The sequence below is a fragment of the Papaver somniferum genome, chromosome 7, assembly GCF_003573695.1.
Source record: "Papaver somniferum cultivar HN1 chromosome 7, ASM357369v1, whole genome shotgun sequence".
NCBI classification, from domain to species: domain Eukaryota; kingdom Viridiplantae; phylum Streptophyta; class Magnoliopsida; order Ranunculales; family Papaveraceae; genus Papaver; species Papaver somniferum.
In genome coordinates this window covers 213,257,465-213,280,048 of record NC_039364.1, presented here as the reverse complement: position 1 = coordinate 213,280,048, position 22,584 = coordinate 213,257,465, and the positions used below count along the sequence as shown (strand labels likewise).

General features: G+C 39.2%; 1 long non-coding RNA gene across 1 annotated transcript; it reads right to left on the bottom strand.

Moving 5' to 3' along the window:
- Window positions 1–18,372: 18,372 nt before the first annotated feature.
- On the bottom strand, window positions 18,373–20,087 carry LOC113300433. The gene is made up of 3 exons (XR_003335794.1): window positions 20,062–20,087; window positions 19,860–19,973; window positions 18,373–18,384 (listed from the first exon to the last, which is right to left on the bottom strand). It is a non-coding gene; the product is annotated as an uncharacterized LOC113300433 (long non-coding RNA).
- Window positions 20,088–22,584: the final 2,497 nt, after the last annotated feature.

Genomic DNA, 22,584 nt, shown 5'->3' with positions numbered 1-22,584 from the left:
ACACACACTAGAAGTGTGTCCACGCCCACGTTTGGTCGGCCCCCTTTTCTATTGACCAATCAGGTCGCTCTAAACCTTCCACAGTATCAAAAGAGGCAAAGTTGCGCCAGATGGTCACAATGCCAAATTGGATTTCCAAAGTCGCGTCAATATGCTAATTAGCATGCCAAACATGCCAAACGTGCCACTTTGCTGCAGTAGCATGCCAAACATGCCAAACGTGCCACTTTGCCGCAGTAGCATGCCTAGCATGCCAAACATGGCATGAGCCATGTGGGACCCGACAAACCCTAAAACTGGCGCCATTCTATGATCACCCGTGGCCATCCTTGCGCCTGTGGTTATTCCCACATTATGGCCTGCCATAATTCCTTTAATGTGGCCATGTCACCGATTGCATAAAGTGCCACCGTGCCGCGGCCATGCCACACGCGCTAATTAGGGTTTCGATATGCCAAACCCTAATTTAGCTAAAGTTTCCACGCCAACTAGGTCAAGTAATTCTCCTAAGGTCTTAATTTTGATATAGCAACATGGCCAATATTGCCAGAGCTATATTTGGGTCTAACACCAATATGCCAAAATAGCTACCATGGCTACGCCAGGAGCCGCTATGCCACGGCTATGCCAGGCGCCACTATGCCACTGGCATGCCGTTATATGCCACTACACTATTGGCATGTACCAATGACGCCATTGTGCTACCATCAGGCGCCAACATAATGTGGCCATAATCAATGGCCACCCTTTCTCATGAGTTATGATCTCAGTCGTCCAAATTTGCCACATAATTGACAGGCCGGTGGCAAGTTTTGGGAGACCAACTAAGACAAGCCAAATAGCATCACATGTTATTCTCTTGTGGCAAGTCTCCTGACTTTAACTTGCCGCACATAGCAACCTGCTATATGTTTTTTTATGAAAACACTCTAGACATCAAACATGTCACAAACTGGGGGATGCTCATCAGGGTATTGGTCTGGCGGTTTACAGCGTGCGGCGTGCAACACGCCCATTATAAGAAAGTGTCAGAAAGCAGGGCAGTTAGTGGCGGTAAGAAATAGTGGGTGTAAAATAACCAGTTTCCTCCATGGTGGGAACGTGGTCTCTGGCGTTTACACATAGCCCCCACTTCTTCATTACTCAATCACTCCCACTATCTACGAGATCAGGGTGCATTCAATATGACTTGTATAAATAGGTTTTACCTATTTCAACAAAACAACAAGTTTTGGTGAGAACAACAACACAGTATCCAGAAAATACCAAAGAACTGATAGCTTTCATTCCGCAAGCCAGTTTACAATTCTGATACAAGTCATAAAATAGCCACACCTTCAGAATTAACTATTCTCGTCTCAACACCTTCTTCGTTTCCCTCCCGAAGACCAACCCTTCTCCTTCATTTTGTGACCGAAGCAAGACTGGAACGACCATTTCTTGGTTTAGGCCAGGATTGTACAGATTGATCTCTCGAATATAAAGTACTCCTGTGCAGTGCATTTGTTTTAGGTTTAGATTTGTTTCTCATCCACACACCCAAATTTATCAAAACCAGCAGAAACAATTTTTACCCATAAACAACTGGCGACCACAGTGGGAGGTTAATCTCTCGGTTGCAACACAAATCCTCAATCTCATTTCTATCCCAATTGGTCTTAGGACTAATTCAATCATTAACTAAAGCATGTTTCAATCAAAGGTTCCAACTTCAAGATGTATTCGGGTCATTCAAACCTTCCAAGAGCAGTGAATAGCTGAAAGCCATCCACCATGGAGGGCATAATAAAAATGCTAAAGGATATGGATGCAAACCAAGTTGATATTATCAGTCGGCAAAATGAAACGCTCTGTATCCTGAAAAGTATGATAAGTCGATTGTGGAAAGAATCAATGAGTACCTGTTAGAAAGATCTCACCAATTTCCAGAATAATACGAAGGACGTTCAATCTTTGACCAAGGCTTGTACTTCTACCAACAAAGATACAAACATATCACGTATACATGTTATACAAGAGCAGAAGAAGAACAGCCAATTGGATTCTGCCAGAGAGCCAAGACAGTTTCACAAAACCAAGGAAGGAGATTTGTCAGATGTGCCACGGTGTCTATAGGATAAGGGTAAAGAGCCGGCCTATGAAGCTTTGTTGGAAAACATTTGTCTCCAAACCCTCGTGGAGGTTCAAAGAGTCGTCCAATAGTCCGCGACCACGACTGCTTTACTCAAGAAAGAGGCACCTGAAGAGGGGGAAATCTGCCAAGACGCCTATGGAAACGAACAATATCCAGCCCAACCGCCCCGTGTTGCTGCCACTGACACAGATTCCTCAAGAGAAATCACCCTTCAGCAATATGGTAGGATTAAACGGTCCGCTCATGAATCAATGATAGCCCAATCGTCAACTCCTCCTTCGAAAAGAGCTTTGCACCAAAGCCTGCCAGAACTTCTACCACAACAACCGCTGATGTGAAAGAAGCCAGACCCAGAATATCCACGCTTCCCGTTGCCTAATAGAAAAGTCCTAGAGTTACTGGAAACTTTGGTACGAGAGAGGGTGGTCCAACTACCCTCGGTATGGCGTCCACCAACTAATCAAGAGATGCTAGATTCAAGATATTTCCATTATCACAGATTCATCCATCATCCTACCAGTGAATGCAATGCTCTGAAGCGCATCTTCCAAGAAAAGATAGATTCGGGGGGATTGCGCCTGGGGACTAGAGATTCTCCGCCTTGTCGCAGATCGTCATAAAGATGTTACACAAACAATAGAGGACGACTGGGGACTTCTCGCGGCCAGGATGGCGTCACACAATAAACTCGGGTTTGCTCTTGAAGATCCAGTTTGTTAAAGGAACCTTAAGCGAGTAAGATTTGTTGAATATTGTTTGCACAACTCACATTTTGAATGTGCTCGAAATCTGCCAATAACCCAATTGTTCCAAGGTTTCATATCATTCCCACATCTCCCCTTTTCATGCAATACCTGCTATTCTCCAAAATGGTTGCACTACTTGCATTCAGAATTTGGAATCTAACATATTAGTTAATTCAAGTACTATTGCTTTCAGAAAAGTTACTCACAAAACCATTCCAAAAATAAACCAATTCAACATTCTTATAAAAAAGTCATCTATCAATCCGAAAACTAGAAAATCAAACCATAAAACAGGTGTCTCTTGCCTTTCAAAAAAAAAACTAAAAGAGGAGGTTCAAAAAGGAAAATATTCAAGGGAAATTGTCCAACAGCAACCCATTCTTCTTGGAGAAAGCATCCTTCATGTTTTGAAGAGCATCTTGCTACAACTTCAACTCCTGGGATAACCTCTCGATTTCCGCCTCCTGCTGGTTAATAAAATCCGCGGAAGGGACTCCAGCCATTTCAGTTTGCATCTTTTGGATTTTGGAAAATCCTTCACAGAATCAGGAGGCGTTAAACTCGAAGTTCACACACATTTCCCGATGGAATTCCCAGCTTTTGACAACATCTCCAGAAACAGTGTGTTCAGTCACACTGCACATGTCATGGATTGAAGACAAGGTTTCCTCCACGCGCTTAACCAATGCAAAGCGACTATCAATCTTCCTGGTCGTGGCGATGTGCCCATACCTTCTCCATATCTTGGTATATAGCTCCGCCTACTTCACTGGCACACTGAATCCTTCAATCAACACGTGATCCTCAAAAGGAGCCTCAAATGGAGGATCAAAAACGACACCTGCAGCTGGATGTGCGACTATCAAATATTCTTTGGGAACAATCGCGCCCGTCGCCACGACAGCGTTTTCGCCATTGGGGACACAGCAACACCTTCACGACGGTCAATCTCCATCTCCAGATTATCAGTGGGTACTGTTTCCATGATTGGAGACACAGTTACATCTTCATCACCATGAATCTCCATCTCAAGGTTATTTCCAGAAGCGACTTCTTCCTGTAAGTATCACCAGTTGAATATTTATTCCGTATAAATAAATAGTCCAAGAGGAAAACGTGTGGGAAACTCACCGACTCATCTGCGAGTCCACTGGGACTGGAAAAAGACTCGCTGCTACGCTCTGAAGTACTTTTTCCGTCACCGTCGGATCTTGAGCTTGCTTCCTCTTCGCTGTTGAGCGGCTCAGTACCGCCGAATTTCTCTTCAGAAGGTGTTGTTTTTTGGCTATGTGCAAGTCTGGCGAAGGCGTTCATGTTTTTAAGACCCTGAGTTATAAAGAAAGAGATGCTCAGTGGCAACAATTCAAAATATTTACACAATTCAGCCGAATCAAGAAGAAAATCATACATACTTGCATGTTTGAAGAACTGAAAGTCACAAGGGCCGTCGAAGCCGATCGGATGCCGCCCGCACAATTTTTAGACCTTCGCTCTTTTTTCTGGGGACTGTCAGATTTCCTCTTACCCGAAGAAAGCAACCTCAACAATCCGTGTTTTTCCAGAACTTTAGGAGAGGGCTTGTCGCGTGGAATTGTCACAACATCCTACACGAATTGATGAATAGCGAGGAACTCTTCCTGCCAGAAAACATTATATTTGGAGGTTGTCACCGGTTTTCGTTCTGGGAGCAGAAAGGGAGGCTTTTATGGGGCGCAAAAATACGGCTATCGAAAACGGCTTGCAACAGTTCTTTTGGAGCCGTGAGTGGACGGCGAAACGGAATCCCCTGATCAAAACCCATATGACGAGCGGACCTGTCAATGTTATAAGGAACCACTTCACAAGATCCTCTGAAAAAGATGGCACATATCCAGGTATGCAACTTCGCATAAACACAGTTTCTCCCGTGCTCATATTCTTTTCGGCAGAATGCAATGTCATGTTCGAGGCAGACGCAAAAGTATTTGGCTGAACTATAGACGCGTGAACTGGAGCCCAAGGACGAAAGTCAACTGCATGTGCATTGTCAAGAAAATCAATGAGTTTTGAGCCACATTTTGGACGCCTCTCCAACCAACGGAGTATCCTAGAGCCGCCATATGTATCAGGAAATAAGGTTTTCGGTTTAGGAGCGTAAATTTTGAAATGCTCCCACAACCACGCTTGGAGGAATGCGACATGGACATACGAGTCTACTTTCATATACCCATTAGAGACATACATATCCGCTGCTAAGTGATCCAAATGGGTGTACAAAGAGCCAAGGAACAAACTGCCAATGGGAAGAGAAATGCCTTTCGCTAATTTGATAGAAAATTTGATGAGCTTCTGCCTTATCTCCTTCTTGCCAGATCCATCATCAAAAATGTCTCCGGATAACCACAGGGCTAAAAATGCAGCAACATGGAGTGTATCATCCAGCACCTGATCCTGCTCCGGCTCATCAGGGAACCATTCAGACACCCACCAGTTATAGAAACACTTTTCAACATAATTCTTCCGAACATATCATGTTGATTTCGTGACCAAAGTGGCATTAATTTCTTCTTCCTCCTCAGACAAAACGACGTTGAGATTCCCTATTATTGGAAGACTCAACAGAACGGCTACGCTTTCCAAAGTAATGGTCATCTCACCCCATCTACATATAGACGTGTGAGTTTCCTGACACCATCTGGAGATGAAAGTAATCAAACCTACAACATCTTTTCCGATTTGAAGTGTCGCAGATGCCATGACATCATTCATGATTTGCGCCCCAGTGAGATTAGACCTTACATGGTCTCGGCTTGTCATGAATTTCATCCATTTATCATAAGAGCGCAATGGACTATGACATATTTTGAAGTATATGGGAGAAGCCATATACTCTTTCTTCTGAAGGCAAAACCTCATTATACGCCCTGGATAGACTGATTGTACTTCTCCTTCATTCTATGAATCAGTCAGAAGGGTTGCCACGAATTTGGGATGGGTCCTTGTAACTATAGCAGACTTTGCAAAGAACTCATCATCCGTGTTCGGATTGGAGTTGTTAGCATTTCTCGATGCGGTGGCAGAACTGCTTTCAGGTGACATTTTAACAAAATTCCTTATGCTACTTTTACTTTCGAAGTAACTACAACGGAGCAAAACAGAAAAGTTACTACTTTGAAGAAAGCCATACATGGATATTTTGTCAAAAATTGGGTACAATGATTAAGAGCCGCCAACAAATTTTCTGCGGGAAATTTCTCCTTTGGCCACATGTTATAGCACTCACGGCCAAAAGGAATGGGGATTGATGCTTGCTCAATGGAATATATGTGATGTCGCGGGAAATATTCTCTTGGCCAAAACCATACAATGCGGCAGGAAGTATGTCCTCGGCCATATTACACTTTGACGTGGGAGTTGTGCTCATGGACAAAAGGAAACCCTACATCTAGGTTTTATGGAGAAAGGAGCAAACGGATTCGTCCGCCCATACATGCTTACCTAACATATTAATGATTGGTTTCGTTGTTGTTCATGTTGTGACTAACGCCACTACAATACTATTAGCGAAGAGGAATCATTCATATTGAAGTATTTTTACAAGTTCATGGAGGTCATGCCTATGGCTAGGGTTTACACCAACACAGAAGAGCAAACAACAGAAAAAACGTTGAAATACGTACCTGAAATATGCTCGCCTTCTTTTATTGCCGTTGTTCGCTCCGGTGATCTATACCTTTGCCGTTAGCACCAAGACGTGGAAACAAAGCCAACAATAAAAAAAATAAAGACGATAGGTAATGCCTTTTATAGGCATAGCGTTTTTGGAGTCCGACTAGAGAAAGGTTTCTCTTTTGAGCTATACACGGAAGAAGGCAGTTGGGCCCGCGGTGGCGACGCTCCATGGAACCAATCTCCATGGCCAAGCCAGCAGCGCCCCAGCGCATCAAGCGCTCAACCTGCAGCGCTCCATGGCCAAAGTTTCCACGCCAAACGCTCCGCGCAATCTTCACGACCAAGCCAGCACCACGCTTTATGCCACCAGAACCGTAGCCGAGTCGGGAGTATGCCAACGCTCCAAGCCGCTAGCGCAAGGACCATAGACCACTCGTGCCTCTTTCCAAGGTCAGTCAAATTTTCCCTGGAAATCTCCGCATGTTTTGCCTTTTTGGTTTTATCCTTGTCTGTCACCATCTCATGCTTACCCCGCAACAATGCCACTGTTACGAGCTAAATAGGGGACTTAATGTTGACGGTGGTTTTTAGTTCAGGGTTAAAATTGTAAACCTTGTGTTTAATATGCCGTCACTCTGCAAAGAAACAAAGCCATGTAAAAGTGATGAGTGTTCAACCTCTCCACTGACACATTTATTGAGCAACTCAATATTTTCTCATTAAATTTATCCAGAATGGTGCATGTAGCAACAATCCCAGATATTCTGTAAATTTTGGCACCTTGCCTGTATTATTCAGTTAATATAAGTTTATTTGAATGCTTTCTGTGCTATATTCCCCGGTTGAACCTTAATATTGGTATAGCATGACAATTTGTGTTCACTCGCAGCAGAGTAGCACGAATTTCCAAGTATCAAGGTTAAGGTCCTTGCATAAAAGTATTCAATCGGAAAGTATACTGCTCTCTGGCAATAAACTTAAAGAACTCTGTGTCAACGCATAAAATTCAATCAATTTTGTGATAATTCATAGGATTCAGATATTACCCTGACTAATTTTCAAAAATTAGGGTTTTTCGCCCTGCGCAGTATATTAGACCTTGCCTGTCGAAATTAATCCTAGGCGAACTAGGTAATTAATCCTCCATGAATTAGTAGGTGCAAAATCCTACCCAAAATCAGAAAACAAAGAATGAAAGGAGTCGCGGAATAGGAGAAGCAACAAAGGAGGTGTGGCCATGCCATATGCCAGCCGACGCCACTTGCAAGTGGCCACACCCCATGTTGCTCGATCGTCCCCTATTTCCTGTCGACCAATCAGGTCGCCTTAAACCCGCCACATGCACATGAGTTGTGGCTGGGCCCATACTTGTCGTCCCTATTTCCCATCGACCAATCAAGTCGCTTTAAATCCGCCACACGCACACTAGAAGTGTGGCCACGCCCATTTTTGGTCGGCCCCCTTTTCTATTGACCAATCAGGTCGCCCTAAACCTGCCACAGTATCAAAAGAGGCAAAGTTGCGCCAGATGGTCACAATGCCAAATTAGCTTTCCAAAGTCGCGCCAATATGCTAATTGGCATGCCAAACATGCCATACGTGCCACTTTGCCGCAGTAGCATGCCAAACGTGCCACTTTGCCGCAGTAGCATGCCAAACATGCCACGAGCCATGTGGGACCCGACAAACCCTAAAAATGGCGCCATTCTATGATCACCCGTGGCCATCCTTGCGCATGTGGTTATTCCCACATTATGGCCTGCCATAATTCCTTTAATCTGGCCATGGCACCGATTGCATAAAGCGTCACCGTGTCGCGGCCATGACACACGCGCTAATTAGGGTTTCGATATGCCAAACCCTAATTTAGCTAAAGTTGTCACGAAAACTAGGTCAAGTAATTCTCCTAAGGTATTAAGTTTGATATAGAAACAGGGCCAATGTTTCCAGAGCCAAATTTGGGTCTAACACCAATATTCCAAAATAGCTGCCATGGCTACGCCAGGCACCGCTATGCCACGGATACGCCAGGCACCACTATGCCACTGGCATGTCGTTATATGCCACTACACCATTGGCATGTGCGAATGACGCCACTGTGCTACCATCAGGCGCCAACAGAATGTGGCCATAATCAATGGCCACCCTTTCTCATGAGTTACGATCTCAGCCGTCCAAATTCGCCACAGAATTAACATGCCTGCGGCAATTTTTGGGCGACCAACTAAGACAAACCAAATAGCATCACGTGTGGCAAGTCTCCTGACTTTGACTTGCCGCACATAGCAACCTGCTACATGTATTCCATGAAAACACTCGAGACATCAAACATGTCACAAACTTGGGGATTCTCATCAGGCTATTGGTCTGGCGGTTTACTGCGTGCGGCGTGCAACACACCCATTATTAGAAAGTGTCAGAAAGCAGGGCAGTTAGTGGCGGTAAGAAGTAGTGGGTGTAAACTAACCAGTTTCATCCATGGAGGGAACATGGTCTCTGGAATTTACACATAACCCCACTTCTCCATTACTCAATCACTTCCACTTTCTACGTGATCAGGGTGCGTTCAATATGACTTGTATAAATAGGTTTTACCTATTTCAACAAAACAACAAGTTTTGGTGAGAACAACAACACAGTATCCAGAAAAATACCAAAGAACTGATATCTTTCATTCTGCAAGCTAGTTCAAAATTCTGATACAAGTCATAAAATAGCCACACCTTCAGAATTAACTATTCTGGTCTCAACACCTTCTTCGCTTTCCTCCCTAAGACCAACCCTTCTCCATCATTTTCTGACCGAAGCAAGACTGGAACGACCATTTCTTGGTTTAGGCCAGGATTGTACAGATTGATCTCTCGAATCTAAAGTAATCCCATGCAGTGCATTTGTTTTAGGTTTAGATTTTTTTCTCATCCACACACCCAAATTTACCAAAACCAGCAGAAACAGTTTTTACCCATAAACAATCGAATTGAGCAATACTTGCTCAGTTGCTCGAATATTGATCCAACTATCAATATTCAGTAATTTATCGAATTGAGGAATACTTGCTCAGTTGCTCGAATATTGATCCAACTATCAATTTTCAGTAATTCGTCGAATTGAGCAACACTCGCTCAGTTGCTCTAATATTGATCCAACTATCAATATTTAGTAATTTGTCAAATTTACAATATTTATCAACATCGTTTAATCCATGAATCACTGAGCATTTGTCAATCATGCTCAATTCAACAAAACCTAGACTCACTGTCTAATCAAGTCAACGACTGACTAATCAAATACACGTCTGCTTTACAGACTCCACGTTCGTGAGACATCAATCACGTCACATGGGGGATATCAATAAGGGTTTTGGTCTGGCGACCTACAACATGTGTGTTCATCCACGATGAGAAATGTGAGTAAGTCGTGCAAGCGGTTGAGGGAGTTATCAAAGTAGTGGGTGGACGATCAACCAAGTCTCCACACGACATGGAAATGATTTTACCACGATCTCCCACTTTCCCACTCTTTCACTCAAGAAATCGTCACACTTACTAGGATCAATGTGTTCATTATTCTGACAATATAAATAAGTCCAAATCGATGACTGAGAACAACATTCGTCTACACAGAATCTCTCGATTAAAACTTATTTCCAAAACTCAGTTCATCAATTTGCAGAAACCCACAACACATCCACTGTGAAAGCCCGGATTTTTGTACTTCCAACGGACACGGATTCGACCTTGTGGGTCGGGTCCGATCCATCTATCAAGTCCAAATATCTGGACCGCCACTCGTGTAAGACCATATTTTTCGTTCAAAAACATTTTAATAAATAAAAATAAAACTAAAATGAATTTTCATTAAATGAAATGTAATATTAATTTGAAAATATAAAGCTATAAAATACTTACATAATTAAAAGTACACAATTGAAACAAACAAACACTTTGATAAAATTCAAAATGCGATACCCAAATCCCCTTGATATATGATAATTTCTTTTACGTTAGTCTTTCGTCATTCTCTGTAGAAAGGGAGGAAAAGGGGTGAGAAAACCACTGCCCAGTAGGAAGTTTCAAAAAATAATAGAGTGCGTCGAAAATGCAACAAATGCAATAAGGAGACCCCATGCATAAAAATTAGCAACAATTCTTACGCCTTTCTCAACCAGAAATAATTAACATTTTTGTTACTCAAAATCTTCAACTTTAAATTTTAGATCCTTAATCTAGTTGTCAGAGTTATTCCGGTAACAAACTACTACTATTCCCCGAATAGTCTTATTTTTCTTTCTTCAAATGATTCTTAATCTAGTTGTCAGAGTTATTCCGGTAAACAAACCATTACTGTTCTCCGAACAGTCTTCCCAGGGTAGCCACCAGTGGTGGGATACCATAAAGACCTGACATTTTAACAGACATATACATATTTTTCTATAACTCATTTCAAATTAGTGCATTGAATCCTACATGCACCAAACCTTGTTTGGAATTCCAAAGACTTAATCGAAATAAGATCCATTCACTAATACATTAAACTCACTTTCGCAAATCTAAACTCAATTTCATTCACTAATATAATGCACCAAATCCATTTTCATAATCCAAAACTCAATAATATGCATTAATATAATTTCTATATTGAGAAAAACATTACTACCTAGATTAGATATTAAAATAAAAATCTAGAATAATTTAACAATAATGGTTAATAATCAATACATAAAATTCATAAATAAATCAATTTACTCACAAAAACAAATGTAATAAAATTAAAAACAAACATCATGATTATTAGCATGAAAGTAAAAAAACAAAATCAACATAATTTTAATGCTAAAATATGTTTTGATTTTGATATTAGGTAGAAACCCCCTACCTCAAATAGCTTTCCAAAAACCTTGATTCAAGTGAAACTCCTTTTTCCAAGCATAATAAATCACATGATTTTATCTTTATCTTCTTGTATAATATAAATAAAATCATGAGAAGAATGTAGTGAAAGTGATAGGTAAAAGGGATTTGATTTTCTTTTGTTGTTTTAAAAAGAAAAATCAGGGAGAAAGAGAAAGTGAAAGAGAGAAGGTGAAAGTAATGTTTATGTTTGTTTTATTTTCTCTTTTGTTGTTTTATGAAAGTAGAAGAAATAAACAAAAAGAGAAGGAGAGAGAGATGAAGACGATGGTTTTGGGTTTTTGTACTAGGATACAAAAAGAAGAAAAAGTAGAGAAGAAGAAAGTAATGGCTCACTTTTTTCTTTTGAGCAGTGTTGTCCCGCGCAGCTGCGCGGGAAATCTTGTTAAGCAAGCAGCTTCGTCACCCTTAAATGATATCACATGATAAATCTCAGTCGTTCATGTTAATTATACAGTTGTCTACAACATTAACTCTAAATAAGGTCCTCTAAGTTAAATAACAAAAATCAAAACAATCCTCATTTGTTTTAATATTTTATTACATCACTTTTTCCCCTAAAATACTATGTACAGTATTATCTTTCGATCTTTTCACAGCAGCAGTTGTCCCTTATTTTAAAATACCAAATGATCTTGATGATCTGAGATGGAAATCAGAACAAAACCCATCACCCCAAACTAAACTTTGAGCTGAAAAGGAATAATTTTTACCGAGTTACTAAGTTGAATTCCATCTTTGATGACTTCTCTACCACTATAACAAACAACAGTAAGTTCAGCTTCATATCTCCATAATTGCTGAGATCATCAATTTATGATTATTCAATTTGATTATTTTGTTGTAAAAAATTGTAAAGAATTGAGATATGTGAATTATATGCACTACACCGACAATTCTACATGAAGTTGAAACTTTTATTGGACATCGAAAGAAAGAAATTGAAAGAATAAATTGAAACTTTTATTGAAGGCAGTTCGTTACTTGAGGTCCAACAACATGATGATGCTTCGTGGTATGGGAACAAGGGAATATATATGTTTTAGTTTCTACTTTGGATTTAATGGTGAGCAGTTGGGAAGTAGGAGAACCAACAAAGGCGAGCTGGTAATTCCAAATTTGATAGAAGTTGTTCTTGTAAGATGAACCAAATTTTGCTTTGCTATGTTAAAACTCAAGCTCCAAGTTTGATGATCAATAGATCTTAAAAAAAATTAACTACAGTAGTAGAAGAGGAGGAACGAATAGGATATATATAGAATAAATAAAAATTAATTTAAAGGGCTTATTTCTAATACTATAAATTTGTCAGTTGTTATTTTGTTAGGTAAAATCAAACAAATGTAATCTAACAGTGGAAGACATAATCTAATGGTTTATAATCTGTTTGCGCACCAAGCTTTCCTGCGCAGCTTCGCGGGGATTGCACTGCTCTTTGCTTTTTGGTTTCTTTTACCTATACGTATTTTTGTTCATAAAACCCTAGCTTACTTTTAATCAACACTCAAGTTTTGATAAGGATATATTATTTAGATAAATACACCCCACTATTTAGCTATATGCACCACAAACATACATTATTAATAACAATTGATGGATGCACCAATTCTAGCAACAAAATATATACACGAGATACTGCGTAATCACTACGTAATTAAAATTTATAGTTATTATTTTGTTAATTTTTTTTTGGCAATCATTAATATACTCATAGTTTTTTTTTTCTTTACAATGTAAGTATTAATCAAAGTTCAAATAAAACAATATGGATGGGTTTAAGGCGCGAAAATCGTATTGAGAAAATTTCAGGGTTTTACACTTTTAACCCCTTAAAAATAATTTCGTCCCGAAATTCAAAAATCAAAATAGAGAGTGTTACACTATTGACCCCTTAAAAATAATTTCATCTCGAAATTCAAAAATAAAAAAAAAATACAGGGTGTTACACTATTAACCTCTTAAAAAGAATTTCGTTTTGAATTCAAAACCATCAAGGATGAAATATTTTAAAGCTTAGCTTGTTAAATATTTTACTTTAAAATCCACAAACACAAATAATTTTTATTTTATTTTTATTTTACATTATCCCATTCCCAAAATAAATTAAATACGATTGAAATAGAAAAAAATCATGTTATAAAGAAAAAACCGACAGGAAAGCACGCCAATTAAAACTCTGTAAATTATTTCGGTTACTGAAAACACCAAAAACGAAATCACCGTACATATTTCCAGAAACTTTCAAAAACTGGTAAGTCCATACGCACAGTCCAAGTAAATCGGAACCGTGCTCTGATACCAACTGTGACAGCCCATATTTTCGGACTTCCAACGGACACGGATTCGACCTTGTGGGTCGGGTTCGATCCAGCTAGCAAGTCCAAATATCCGGACCGCCACTCGTGTAGGACCAGATTTTTCGTTCAAAAACATTTTATTAAATAAAAATCAAACTAAAATGAATTTTCATTAAATAAAATGTAATATTAATTTGAAATTATAAAACTATAAAATAATTACATAATTAAAAGTACACAATTGAAACAAACGAACACTTTGATAAAATCCAAAATGCGATACCCAAATCCCCGTGATATATGATAATTTGTTTTACGCTAGTCTTTCGTCATTCTCAGTGGAAAGGGAGGAAAATGGGTGAGCAAACCACAGCTCAGTAGGAAGTTTCAAAAAATAATAGAGTGCATCGAAAATCAAACAAATGCAACAGATTCAATAATGAGACCCATGCATAAAAATTAGCAACAATACTTACGCCTTTCTCAACCAGAAATAATTAACATAATCAAGTTGTCAGAGTTATTCCGGTAACAAACCACTACTATTCCCCGAATAGTCTTGTTTTTCTTTCTTCAAATGATTCTTAATCTAATTGTCAGAGTTATTCCGGTAACAAACCATTATTGTTCCCCAAACAATCTTCCTAGAGTAGCCACCAATGGTGGGATTCCATAAAGGCCTGACATTTCAGCAGCAAACATATACATATTTTTCTACAACTCATTTCAAATCAGTGCATTTAATCCTACATGCACTAAACCTTGTTTGGAATTCCAAAGAATTAATCGAAGTAAGATCCATTCACTAATACATTAAACTCACTTTCGCAAATCTAAACTCAATTTCATTCACTAATATAATGCATCAAATCCATTTTTATTATCCAAAACTCAATAAATATGCATTAATATAATTTCTATATTGAGAAAACATTACTACCTAGAAATGTTAAAATAAAAATCTAGAATAATTTAACAACAATGGTTAATAATCAATAAGTAGAATATTAAAGATTGTTGAATCCCATTCCCAGAGACGATGGAGAGAGAAACTCCGGCGACGACGGAGGAAAGGAGGAATATTTTGATCAACAGTAAGATTCAGGGATGGCATAATCAGACGTTGAAGGATGGAACTGAGATTGTATCAAGAACAAGGACCAAGACTATTCATCTTGAAAGGAAAACTTTTGATTTTTCTTCGGAGAAGGTTGCAAACACGGAAGTGGTGAAAATTACTGAAAAATGGAGCAGAGGTTCGAAGTCGTGGCTTTTCTTCGCGACTAACATTGTTTTGTGGTTGGAAAGTATTTTGAAGGAGATTGTGAAAGGCAAGACAAAGATAAGAAGTTGGGAAACATATGATGAAAATAATCTTTTTATGGTTAAAAAGATGCAGAATTATCAAGGGTCCTATATCAGGGTTTCTCGATCCAAAAATGGTGAAGATAAATCTTATTATTTGTGTACTCCAAGTGGAGATCATGGGGGATGTTGGGCGATATTTTCAGAGGCTTTGGATTTATTCTTGGATATAAATCATCCAAAAATAGATTCGGTTCAACAACAGATTCCAACTATGGATGATTTTCCACAAAGTTGGAGTCAGAGTGGTATCAAGAATAAATTAATGAGGCTGGGACTTGTCGAGGTTACGAAGAAGGTTAACTGGAACCGTATTGCCTTACATGTGAAAAAGATTTTGGGGGTTCAAAGATATTTGAAGATTGATAGTATTTCTTCATCGAAAGCTTCGGTTCATTTGGAGGAGGGTTAATGGCAGAAGATTTGGAAACCATTGAAATGGTCAGTTGAGGGATTGTCTATTAGATTTTCCAATTGGTCAGGAAATTATGTTCCACAAGGTCTAAAGGAATCCAAGGAGAGGGAGGTATCATATCAAAAGACACAGAAGGGGGACAAGCAAGTCGATTCTCAGTCATTAGTGGAGTCAGTGATTCCATTAGAGAAAACTTTCCAACCTACTCACTGGCTCAAGATAAAAGGATTACCAAAGGAATTATGGAGTGTGGAGGCATGGGTGAAGATTGGTAATGAACTGTCATTAGGAGAATTTGCACCTATCTCTGTAGAAACTCTCAGAGCAATAAGTTACCATTATGCTAGGATTGAAGTTTCCGGCAATCTAAATCAAATTCTTGCGGTGTTGGTATCGGAAATTGAGGAAAGGAAGGTGGTGATGACGGTTGAATGGGGTGCATATTATGCGCCTAAATTTTTGTTATCTAATGAAGAATACAGTTGTGAAGTTTCTGTGAGATCATAGCTCAGTCGACCTCACATGCGTTGCTATATCAAGCATGTTTGTCAATGTTAGTGATCAAAACTATAAGTTTTGATTTCTAGTCTATTATAGTTAAGTCTCGGACTAGGATAGAAAAGTGTAGTTGAACTCAATGACTTCATGGCGATTCATCATACAATGACGAAGGTATACTCAAGGAACCGTGGAACTTCATCAACAAAAAGGTATGTGGAGACTTGAACTTATCTATCACTCAAAAGTCTATCTATTTTATCTCCTACTTCTTATGAGACAAAAAGTCGTATGCTATATAGACTGGATCATACACATTTGACATTTCGAGCTGAGTATTCACTACTTATCTTTTTCTCGAAATCGTGTGTTGGTAAAGCGTTTCGCTTTGATCAAGTTTATCTTCACCTAGTGACGAAAGTCATGAAAAGTTTCAATTACTTTGAGAATTGCTCTGACGTGAAACGGTCTGTGAATAACGGCTATATAACGTCCTCTGAGAATGTCTCAATGATTGGAATGAGAGTTTAGATTACATAACTATGTATTCCTTAATCCGAAGTTTTCGAACTTTGTGATTGGGAGAAACCGGAGGAATTGGATTTGCCAAATCCGCAAACCCAGTCCGCGAACTCAATCCGCGAACTGACGGAAGTTCTCTTACCGAGAATTTCTGCTGGGATTTTCCAAAAACTCGTTTGTGTGTTTAGTCCGCGAACTGGCGGAAGTCTCTTTGCCGAGATTTTCTGCTGAGTTTGGAAAACTCTGCCGGTTTCCTTAAGTCTGCGAACTTGTTTGTGAGATTAAGTGGTTATGATCTAAAGATGTGCTTTGAACATGAACTTAAATTACTAAGGAATGCTTTATGCAAACCGTGGCTATAAAGTTCATGAGCCGATTCATCGAATCGAATCATTTTTGTTTCAATTGTGTCTTGTGTAGTTACGTAAGATCTCATAGCAATTGAACAACTCTCTAACTTTCATTTGAGTTAATTGAACTAGTTATGGTGAAGAAGAACTAGGTTAATATGGAATGCTAATATGGTTAACCTTTTGGGTTACTATGTTGAACCAACATACACGTACACGTTTGGGCATGGTTTTCACAAACCCAGTAAACGTCTACCCAAGTGTGTGTGACAAGCTAAGTTTTCGATCTAACGGTTGAGAAATATTAGCTTGAATCTAAATCAGGTTTCCATCTAACGGTGAATATGGATTGCTTTGTAACTAAGGCAAAACCCGGATTTGAAGGTTATATAAAGGAGACATCTAGTATTGGGCAAAACTAATCCCCACACGTCTGTGTGATACTAGTGCGCTCGCTAGAGTCGATTCTCCTTTAACCTTTGGTTTTCTTATCTAAAACCAGGTTAAAGACTTAAAGACTTCATTGGGATTGTGAATCCAGATCGATACTACTTTTATCGTAGTTGTGTGATCTGATCTTGCATCTTCCATCGTACGACTACAATCTTTGATTGGCTTGAGATCGTGAGAATCTTTGAAAATGGGCAAAAATGTGCGAGTCCGACTCGTTGTGACTCACTGATTTAACAAAACCCGTTTATCTCTAACCTACCCTCCCTGGTCGAGTTAGCTTAACTACCCTTGATTAGGTTAGGTCAATTCATCTGGTCAGGTTAGTTTGTAATAGTTGAAATAACCATTGGAGGATATCACTTTCGACTTGAAGTAGAGTTGCTGGACCATTTTAAACATATTGCAGAAGTAGATTCCATCATTCTTGCCCAATTCATATGTTTTTGGAGAAACCCCGTCACCAGGCAACAATTATTATCCAGAGTAGAAAGGAGAAACGACCATGCTAATTACAACAGAAAAGATACAATGCTAATCTCATACTTCTACCTGACTACCTACCACTGTAAAAATTACAACAGAAAAGATACAAAGCTAATCTCATATTTGTACCCGACTGCATACCACTATTACTGATAAAATTTACAACAGAAAAGATACAAAGCTAATCTCATACTTCTACCCCACTACCACTATTTAATGATGAAATCATTGATCATATCTCAATCTTCATCAGTTCATCCAACAATTCAACCCCAACCAAGGTAATATACAGTAGTAGATAATAATTGAACCTTCGGAATCAAGTTATGGCAAACAAAAATTGCACTGCTCTGGCAAATTGAATATAGCCATGAAAGGAATGGAAGCAAAAGAGAACAACAACACTTCTTGCATGCTTGGCACCAGCTTCTGTTAGAGCTTCCTTGATTTCAAATGCATATTCTCCATGTTGAAGTTTTTCTGCTAAATCCATTGCATTTCCTTTTTATTATTGATGGCATTGACATCAACAGATAATAACTAAGTAGAAGGCACACTATCTGAAATCACATAAAGAAAAAAAGCTTTAAGTCAATTTATCTATAACCCTTACTAGAGTGCACTACGTCAGAAACAACAAGCTTCATAAACTACCAACCCTGAGAACGGAAAATCCCTGATAATGAGCAGTTATATAAATGAAAGCAAGACTAGGAGATCGGAGAAACAAAATACTAAGAGCCAATGGAAAAATAAAATAAAATGAGAAAACTGAACGGAGAATAAATTTTTTTTGCAGAGAACAGGGCATGTTGCCACCAACTCAATATAGATAGAGCAGTGACAAAAACTACATGTGGTCGACATTTCTTACTAGCCATGTGAACAGCAGTATTTCCCTTATCGCGTGCATTCAATATAGAGAGATCGGCAATCAATAACTCCTCTACTACAGACAGATCCTGACCTTTTACAGCCATATGAAGTGCAGTGCCCTTCTTGTCTTTGATTCAAACACTTTATGTATTATAGTGTTTACAACTTTATGTATTATAGTTTATACTTTATGTATTATAGTTTATACTCATTCATCAATCGTGTTGCACAAATATACATGAAGCACAAACCAATTCCGTTGGAACTTAAAACAATGTACCCAAAAAAATATATTCTTCAGACTGGTATTTCAAATTTATACCACCATCAAACCGAGTTACCCGTCATAATTTATAGTGCCTTCAAATATAACGTACTCATTTAAATTTATTAGACCGTGTTATCCAGTTACCCGATTTATTTTATAGTACCTGTCATAATTTATAGTACCTAGGTATAGCTCATTTCCCTGTTTTACCTTTAGTTACAAGAAAATCTCTTTGCAATGTGGAATTAAAACACACCCAAAACCAGGAACGACTCATCTAGTTTTCACCCTGATCAGTTCACTCTATAATTTTTGACCACTAGAAGTTTAAGATGCACTTCATCATGGCAACTTCTGCAAAAAGAAGCATATCCCCATCCAAGGAATGACATCAACCAGTCAATCAAAGAACAAACTGATGCAACGATGAAGAATAGAGAATATTCTTAGTAGTACACATTTAGTACATGTTACCGACTGAAATAATATAGTACACATTTAGTTATTGGCAATTAAATATATGAAGGTTTGGTCCCGTTTCCTCCATTGACTCTGATAATAGAAAAACTCTTTTCATCTTCCTCTAGTTCTCTATTCTTCTGGATTTTTCTGTTTTAAACCATGAAGTCAATATTACGAATCTTTTGTCTTTGGTAAGAACCTACAGTATGTTTATTTTTTGTTGTTCTAGTCATGTGTGAAGTATAATCGTGAATACTTGGTGATGACATACTAGATGTTTCTCCTTGGTAAAAAGAGCAACAAATGCAGGAACCCTACACTAAATGGCAGAAAGACCCAAACTCGAATACTTATAGTCGAAAAGAGCTCCTTAAATAAGATGGAGATACTCCTGATGTGATAAGAAGAAACTAGGAAGCCACGATTTACCTTGAGTTGCTCAAATTAGGCATCTTGTTTCGGATTAGAGGCTTGCCTCATGGTTGCACAAAAAACCAATTTCATAAAGACCCAGCTTCAATCCATGCCAGAAATCCCCCGACCCTAATTTGATTTGAAACAAAAATTAATCAAATTCAAACTTAAATTTCGGAAAAACAATCTAAAATTGAAATGGGTTTCATGTATTTACAGTTTTCATGATCCATGGCTTCGATTCGTCGATGGATATCTTCAATCGTTCTTATATTTTTGTCTGTGGTTTCTTCTTCTTACCTTCACGAACAAAATAATCTCAAGCAAACACACAAACCCTAGCTATCAGTCAAACATGACAACGAAGAGATCTGTGTGAACACATAAATCACGAAGCCATCCACATGTTCACAAACAATATTCGCATACAATCTAATTCTAAAATTGTACGTCGTATGTGTAAAGGGGATGATTATATCGATTCATCGACTCAAAGCCTTCGAGCTTGTCATTGTCTAGTCGAATATTATCATAAATAATGTTCGTATAAAGGAATAAACAAAGAATCAAGTATAAATGTAAAGCACATGAAGTTCAACGCTGAATGTAAAGTGCTGAAATGTAAATAAGACAAAGATTTACGTGGTTCGACACTAAGGCCTACATCCACGGGGCTGGTGTTTCACTATGTATTGAATGATTACAAAGATAGTCGAATGACTTTAGAGTATACATAGGTCTGCGGAAGTAGGGGGATTACTTACTCTTCCTATTTCTCTCTCCTATATTCTCCTATAATTGCTCTGGATTGGTCCACCTCTTCTCTCTTAGTGGAGAGGGGTATTTATAGGGTTGGAACGTGGGTCCTACTTCTGTGATGCCGTTGCAACCTTATCTTCTTGTGCTTTGTGCCTATTACGCAGAGGTCTTCGGCATATGCTGCGGTCTAAGCTTGAATACGAAGAGCTATCCTCGCTTATTCCACGAGCTGATTGACACGTGTATATCTCTTGGTATTTAATGTGGGCAGTTGGACGTCATCTCGTGTCAGACAAGTGTCTCTTAGTCTGGTCACATCCGCGTCAGTCAAACTCTCTCTCAGCCGTTGATCTGGGATCTTCCTCGGGATAGGATGTAATAACACCCAAGGGGTATTATCTGGTGCTTCTATTTGCCATCATACCTCTTTGCTCCTTAGTCCCTGACCGTCAGATCTGCTGACCGGTGATATTTTCTGATGAGATGCTCCTGTAGGTTATGACTGCTTGTTATCATGTTTTGATGTCTCGCTTTGCATGCCTTCCACGCGTCTCTTCTTGTACACGTGGTGGTGATGAAATGTGTACATACAATTTGCCCCTCTTCTTCTGACTTGGGCGTATTTTGTAGTTTAGAAGAAGAAAGGTCGTCATACACGTTTTATCTCTCCTGAAATAACTTCCCTTATAAATACGGGCACGTTTCCCACTTTTGCATTAACTTCCCCCATAACTGCTCCTTGGTACGAGGGACATTTATTGTCTTCTCTAGCTTTATAAATAGGAAAGAGAATGTGAAAAAAAAACTTTCATCCTCTTCTTGTCAGTGTTCATCTTCTTTTTTGTTTTGTTTTCCATTCTTGTTCTTTAGTCATTTATTATCGTCGTTCTTGTGAGGAAGATAACAACATTCAATTTTCTGACTCTTTCGCTCTCGACTGCTGCTGCCCCTGTATCAAAGATAACTTGCTTTTGATATCTCTGATATTTCTATCTTCGACTGTGGTTGGTGCTTGTTGTCCTCTTTTATACAGGTATGGGGTTTTTCATCAGCTGCTCATCATTGATTCATCTATTTTCTGTTTTTATATCTACCCGTTTGTCTTCTGCTGATGTACTTTTGGCTTTGTGATGAAGAACACGTATGTCGAAGCATATATGCTTGCCCCTGTTCTTTGTTACAAAGTCTGTAAGGTTATATCTAAGTATCATCTCTGGAGTCTGATGGGGTATTTCTGGTTATTTTCAGTTTTTATGGTTTTTGATGTTAATCCGGATGAACCATCAGTTTATGGGTTTTTTGATCTTTAGTGATCTCCTCGTATTCTCCTCTAAACTGTTTTTGTGTTTCCTTGTAGATATGTCTGATCGTCTGCGGGCACCTTACCAGACCCCGCCGTCTAGTCCGCCAAGATCCTCTCCGCGTAGAGATTCTGAGAGATCTCCACTTGGGGAAGGTTCTTATAAACCTTCGCAATCGGATCCTCGTGGTCATAGGGTTTCATCTTCCTCTGGTGCGAAGGCTTTGCCTACCAAGAAAGTGGATTTGCCGAAGGGTCCTTCGGGGTCTAGGTATGCTGTTAACCGCGCTCCTTCTCGTCCTCGTGAAGATTCTAGGAGTACACAGGATCCTCCTTGTGATGATTCTAGGAGTACGCGGGCTCCTCCTCCTCGTAATGAAACGTTGGATGTTCCGCCCTTTCGTTTAATGGATCCTCCTTCAGTGCCCCTGCAGAGTTCTTTTCCGTCTCCTACCACGGTTTCTTTCAAAGGGAAATACTCCAAGGGTAATATGTCGAAAGCTGATCCGTCTAAAAATCTTCCTTCCAAAAGGAAAGCTTCAGAATTGAGTCCCACGTCAGATTTCACGGACGAGGAAGAAGCTGCCCCCGTGATACGCAGCGTTTCAGTTGGTAAGAAGAAGGTCACTTTCAAGCATATTGATATTGAGATGTTCAAGGAAAAACATGAGCTTCAAGCCT